The sequence below is a fragment of the Etheostoma spectabile genome, chromosome 16, assembly GCF_008692095.1.
Source record: "Etheostoma spectabile isolate EspeVRDwgs_2016 chromosome 16, UIUC_Espe_1.0, whole genome shotgun sequence".
Classification (NCBI taxonomy): Eukaryota; Metazoa; Chordata; class Actinopteri; order Perciformes; family Percidae; genus Etheostoma; species Etheostoma spectabile.
The window spans coordinates 22,809,182-22,816,665 of record NC_045748.1 but is presented as its reverse complement, the minus strand read 5'-3'; positions in this window follow the sequence as shown (position 1 = coordinate 22,816,665).

Genomic DNA, 7,484 nt, shown 5'->3' with positions numbered 1-7,484 from the left:
CAAAGGAGTCCAGGAAACAAGCAGGGAAAAATGGGTAATACAAAAAATTCAGGAACAAGTAAAATAGAAAGCAAAGGTACACTTGCACAAACTGGGAAGACTAACAAACAACAACACTAACTGGAGACAACACATACACAGTAACACTACAATGATGTGGCAAGGGGAACACAAAGACTGAATACAGAGGGTAACGAGGTAACAAGGTGACACAAGGGCTGGGAAACAGGTGAAAGACATCAGGTAATCACAGGGGCGGGAAAACTAAGCCAGGAAGTACAACTAAACAAGACGGCACAGAAAACAAGTGACTTATTGAGATAAGTCTCACGATTGCTCATAGTTTTTCACAATTAATCTGCAAAGAGTTGTTCATTTTTTCTATCTGTTTGAAATGTACCTTAAAAGGGGTAGTTTTGAAGTATTTAAGAACTCTTATAAACATGGGGTTGGACAAATATGATCACAAGATAAAATAAGTAAAAGGTGTTTCTTACAATATCTAAGATATATTGATAACATACTTATAAAAAACATATTAGGAATGAAAGGTAAAAATGGAATCCGATGTGAGTTTTTTTTCAATTTAACCCATTTCTCTATCTGTAATGAGGCTCTACAGGACAATAAAATCAAAGTACAATAAAAAGGCATGATCTTTTGCTCATAATTAATTTTCCTCTCTATGAGGCTTAAAGGAAGAAAAAAAAAAGGAGAGGTATCTTGTGCAAATTCATATTATATTAAGGACCACCACAGGATTACAATATCTTTTCCCAATAGCCTCTCCAGATCCAACAAACACTGCACTCAACAAAGAGACCTCTTGAAACCTTATTTTGTCATGCATTGTAGCATCTTGCTGCATCTCACAGTGGGGACAGGCTCGCTCAGTGATTGCCTGGCAGATAATGGACCATACCCGACCATAATTAGGTTGACATTTCATGCTAATAGCCCGAACCTCTGTAATCGCTTGTTGTAGTGAATTGTAATATTCAGGGTGAGATCATTTGAGTGTTCTGCCTGCCTACATATGGTGTTATATCTATCTTCCCTGAAAGGTTATGTACCAATGTCTTTTTAATGCATCGTTGATGGCATTTATCACTCATTTTTCATGTTCTACTCAAGTGAATTAGGTTCACTGGCCAGCAAGGAAGAGGCTTGTATCAGACATAGAAATAAAATGGATAGAAACACTGTTGAACTGCTTAACTGTGGTCATTTGATTAGAACAAAATAAAATGGCAATCTTTCTTTGTATTTCTTAGGAATTGAGATGTAGAATCTCATTTTCAAGGGCATCCTTGGCAACATAAATATATATTGGAATCACAATTATACACAACAACTGACAAAACAGCCACAACCAAACAAAGAGAGAAACCTCATAATCAGGCAATCATATTTGAGATTGAATTTGAAAGAATGAAATTGGACATTAGCAATAATATTGGAAGTGGTGGTTACAGTGTTATCATGGTGTTGTAGAGGTGTTATGGACAGGTACTGTTGCTTCTGTAGTAAGAAAACAGGGCATTTGTAAAGGAGTGGAGAGATAACATGGATCAAATGTTTACAGGTAGATTGTTCCAATCTGAGGGGGCTTTACACTTAACGTCTTTTCTTCTGAAGAGGAAGAGACAACGGCAACAGTGAGAAATCTGTGTAGAGTGTCTTGAGTGCTAGTTAAATATAAAGGGTACCATGAGCTGTTTAAGATGAATAGGGTAATTAAAATGTAAATATTTATTAATAAACTGCAACCATTGCTGCTGTCTTCTTATCGAGGGGGATAAAAAGCTTTTCATACATGATACAAGGATGAGTTGTGAAAGGAAATCCAAGAACAAATCTACAGATTCTATTGGGAGAGGGAGGAAGAAGTTTAGTGCTGGTTGCAGCCTGATATACAACATCCACACAATTGTTAAGATAAGTTGTTACACACGTTTCTTTCTAACGGTAAAAGAGAAGCATTTTCTGAAATTTTTGAAATTATCATTATGACACTTAAATGAGAGCTCAGTCTAGCCAAAGTCTATCCTCATGAGCGATTTAGTTTTATTAAGTAGTAAATTATTTCTTATAAGTCGGTGTGACATGATATTAAGGTAAGAGTGCAGAGCTGATTCCATTTGTAATACATTAGTTGTGGATGTATATATTACTGTATCTGCATAAAGCTGAACACAACATTCAGAGGAAACTGATGGAAGGTCATTAACAAAAATGGAGAAGAGAAGTGGGCCAAGAGTTGAACCTTGAGGGACACCTTGTTGTATCGGATTTGCATCCTTGTATCCCAACACATTGTTTTCTGTTATGGAATAAGAATTGAACCAGAGTAGTGTATTGCGTGACTGACCAGCAGAGAAGAGTTTATTTAAGAGCAAGTTGTAAAATACTAGGTAGAACACTTTTGTCAAATCACTACAAATTACACCAGTTAATTGACTGCTTTGAGATGCAAAGGACCTGTCATTTGTGAGCTTTAATTATGCAGTAGTTGTTGAGTAATTTCAGCAAAAGCCAGATTGGAATGGCGATAAGATGTTGTACTTGTGTCGATAATGTGACAGTTGATCATAATTCATTTTTTTCAGAACAGAACAGAGTATTGAGATTGGTCGGTAGTTATCGGGATCAAGAACATCATCACCTTTGCGAAGTGGAGTGACACGTAAACATTTCCATATGGCATGTATTTGGCATGTAGATAAATATAATATACATAGTAAAGATATTTAATTATTTACATCTGGTATAAGATGAAACTTATCCCAAGTAATTAACGTTCAGGTCATTTACAAATCAATTCACATTCATTTTCTTAATTTGGTTAATTGTAATTTTAATTTGGCTGGTAGTTTTGGTAATTTAATTTTCCAGATGCAATATACATATTGCATGGTTTCTGAAACAGTTGGACATAATTCCTGCTTTTAAGAATCTGATTACTTGTGAAACCAATATCCAGTCAAGCAGTGTGGCAACATGGTTGGATTCTTTGATAACCTGGGTAGGAACAGGGTAGCCAGCGAACAGATAGGTTAGTTAGGCTTAGATCGCTGACTCTGCCTTGCCCCCAAGTCATATCTGTCACACAATAAATGACCCAAGAAAAGCTGTCACTCATCTGGCGATAGCAAAGCGCATTGTGTGAATGAAGCATTAAGTTGTTAAATTTGACTTGTTTATCAGCTGGCTCTCGTAAATTCACTGCACATTTATCCATTACATCTTTCCGCTGGTTGGTTTTTGAGTTAAAAAAAAAAGTGACCTATGTTGATTTGAATGGGAATAGCCATTCTATCAGTTTTATTTCTATGGTATCAGATGTCAACAGCAGTCTGAGGAGCATGGATGAGGCCAGTAGAAAGTCATCAACACCATCTCCTTTCCTCTAATGAATTCGGAAGCTGTTTTTCAGCATCTGTGTCTTTGCATGAGGCTCCCTCTCCATTGTTTATCAGCCAATTTTTCTCCATCTCACGCCTCCACATCCTCTCATCTCTTCCCTCCACCTGTTACACACCGCTCTTTCCAGATTTAGTTATACCCTGCCTCTAATAAAGAAAAACTAGATGTGTCAAGAACTACTCGAGGAACAAAACGTTGCCAGTACTCTCAACCAGCAGCTGTATCTTTTATCTAAGATACCCTGGTGTGATTATTGTACGTCCAATGGGAAATCTATGTCTGTATTACGACTACACAAGGAGCATATGTGCAAGTAATCGTTTTTGGAACAGTGGAATACATTACCTTCATGGTTGGAAATTGAATATACAAGAAATGGAAAAGGATATAATGTGTGTATGTATTTAGTCCAGGGAACAAAAATAAACAAGTAGGCTTCAATTTAACACTTCATTGTATGTCACAAATTGGCCTAAATAATAATTACATTGAAAAAGACCTCTAAAGATCACAAGTAGCCTCGGTGTGGGGAAGTCCCAGAAGCAGCTGAACACAATTATGATCTTCATCACTTGATTTTGAATCATTTTTTTGACATTCTGAATCCAATTCACCAAAGACAGTGAGTCATTTTAGAGTCATTTAAATTGTAGCTAGGATTCTGTCTCTTTACTTTTTATTTCCAACAAAAAATAATAAAATAAGTATTTAGCAAAACATCAAAAGGAAAACAGTATCTATATATAAGTGTTCAATCTGTCCAAAAAGGAGCAGACAAAACCGAAGCTTGTTATTTGTCCCACCCCTTATTCAACTCTAAATAGTTCCTGTATATAATATATATTTTGTAAATTAATATATCATGTATTTTACATTATAGCAAGATAACAAATATACATAACATTTAAGTTTGTATTCAAAGATGAACTGCATTAACAAATTAAGCACAGTCGCAAACACAGACTGAGGAATAGTGGAATATCTATACACTGGCAATATCTGTACGTTAATAAATTGCGTGATTAATTCAGCATATTGTACATGTACTAGCTCAGAATAAGTTGTTAACAACTTATAGATACTTTGCCTGCAAACATGCACAATACGGAAATACATAATGATAAAATCATCAAAGACTTACGAGTGTTCATCTACAGTCATTAAATCATAGACAAAAGGTTCTGACATTCCAAACATCTTTAAAAATGGATTCACTATTGTTAGTGATCACTCAGTTTTTAAACAATAAATGTCAAAGGATCTTCAACATTGTAATCTATTCCAACTTTGGGAACATGAAACAAATCATCACAATCCATCCAACAGTTGAGATATTTCACTGAATATATATAGTAAAACCAAAAAAGGTTTACTTCATTATGGTGCTATGGGACGTTAAGGGACCAAAAAAATCAGTATGATACATCTTCTGGGGAAAATGAATGTCTGTACAAATTCAAAGGCAATTTCTGAGGTATTTCGGAAGATGGATGATCGCGATGTCACAAGATCCCACGAGAAGAAATCCATCTTGTCAAGTAATGAATTTGTGTCTGAACTAGCAGGTTCCCGAACCAACCAGCGTCCCGCTAAGAGCTACAGGCGTGGTTTAGATGTGTGTGACGGGAGGGATTATGGAACCTGCGTAACTCCGAGGCAAGGCTCACCCTTCAATAGCATTCACACACTACTATTGGCCAGGCATCCAAGCTCACGCAAGGTAACATAACCCGATGCGTTCAGGTCCCACCCGACCAATCGGCTATCCTAACCTCAACCACCTGAGGTCAATGCCTACCCTAATCGAGCAGCGTCGTAGGGCGGGACTTGCCTAGAAGATACGTGGGATCCAAAATAACACGTGTGACGGCCACGACTGTTTGCTCAAAACAATGGCGGACATGAAAGAAAGATCTGCAAAATGTTTATGTGTGTGTGTGTGTGTGCCTCCTGGAAAAAGTCCTAATTCAGGTGTTTTTCAATATAGGAACTACAACCCACGACCCAGAAGGGAATCAGGTTCCTGGTTCCAGGAGTGCAATACAGACAGAAGTTACAGCTCATGAAACTCAACACTTCCTGCAAAGGTTTTAAAATAAAACCAGGAACGGGGGGGTCATGTCCTTTGAGTTGTTGGAGGGTTTTTAATGTGAAACATCTGTGAAGGAAGCTTTAACTTTCAATGACATTAGCTTAAGAGTGATGGAAAGAAATACAGAAAACTATCTGTGTTAAGGCTCCAACACACCATCCGTTGGCAGAACAGGCAGTCGGATCGACAGTCTCCCCGAGTTAAAAAAGCCTCGGAACACACCGAAATCACGCCGGCTCGAGTGTACGTTCTGCTTATGTGCGAGACTAAAACATGTCTCCATAAAAGCAGGCGGAGCTAATCTATATTGTCGCCCAAAAAACAAAAACCAGCAGCAGATTGGACAAACTCTTCATGTGGGTCTTGGAATAAGATCTCGAATTTTACAATAATAGTTCACCAAAGTATGTTTCTAAAAAAAAAAAATTTTGATTGAGAAGTAGGCCATGCAGTTGCTAAATCTGTCTTTATTTCAGATTGACAAAGCTTTTGAAAGGCATTGGTCACGCCGATCCGGCTCGTCATTTCCGGGCTAGCACTGCACCAATCGGATTGATCATTGAGTCCGACTGCCCAACCCCCGATTCAACATGTCAAATTGGACAAAACGACGGCCCGGTACACACTGAACAGACTCGAGTCACTGACCTCGTCAGACTGACTATAATGTGGGTTGGTGTGTCAGCGCCTTTAGGGAAGAGAAACAGAGCAGCAAATTATTATTATCATTGTTGCATTGATGGAAATGTATTCTGTGGATATGGATATTATCCTGAATTTATCAAGAGGAGGAAGTTGGCATGAACATCATCAACATTATCTGACTGGAAAACAAGAAGCCATTTTGCCTGAACTATGGTAACATACTAATAAAACAGAGGAAATGACTAATGATACTTAATAAAGTCCTTGTCTCTCTTCATGCGTTTCTTGAATATCCATTACTATATGTTTGTTGCTGATTGAGCACCACGTTGCTTTTGTTTCCTGGTTGGATATTAGCATCATCATTTCTGTTTAATGAAGCCAAATGCACCACTGACTGCCTCGTAGCTTTGGACCGGATGATTACATCTTTACTGCACGTTGTAAAACGTACATCTGGTCTTTAAGTGCTATTCAACTGCAATCAGAACAGCCAGTACTTTCTATTTTTTTATTTTTATAACCGTGAGTAAAGTAATGTGCCTCGTTTCAAGTTACTCTGACTCAGAGCAAAGTGCTTAAACTGATTTCATTTGACAGTTGAAATTGCATTCAGGTAAAGACTCATGACCATGAAAGACATGATTATGAAATGACTTGTTTCTGTAGTGTTGTTCTGGATGAGTGGTGGAGGGCGAGAAGGTTGGGAGACTGGAAGTAAAGAGGGAAAAAGAGAAGAGGAGGTGTGAACCTCTGGCGTCAGCGGGGGAGGGGGGGGGAGCTTTTATTCATACGCTCTCATTGCCCAAGTGTGGAATAATGGGTCATTCCCACAGTACATCCATTCAGAGGGCGCTCACAGACCATCACTTCCACATGGCTGGACACAATTAATGAGACAGCGACAGGGTGTGATATAGGTGGGGTTACAGTGGAACAAGGATGGTGGAAGAAGAAAAGAAAAGGGTCAGGCAAGGGAGTTCAAATGGAATTACTGGAATTGTTGTAATGTATAGAGTGCGGTCTATACCTACTCTACCTGTAAAGTGTCCTGAGATAACTCCTCATGATTTGATACTATAAATAAAATTGGATGTTGAACTATATATATCAAAATGTGACATACAATTTACCCGTTTTGAACGTCAAGTAAACTGTCTGAAAACCACTAATTTATTTAAATAAATATTCAACCCCATTGATTAAATGGACTGTTTTCATTTAATGCTTTTCTAGTCTTAACGACTAATCATAGTGTTTTAACATAGTACAGGAACCATTCACCCTTAACACACACATTCATACACTGTGGCCGAGGCTG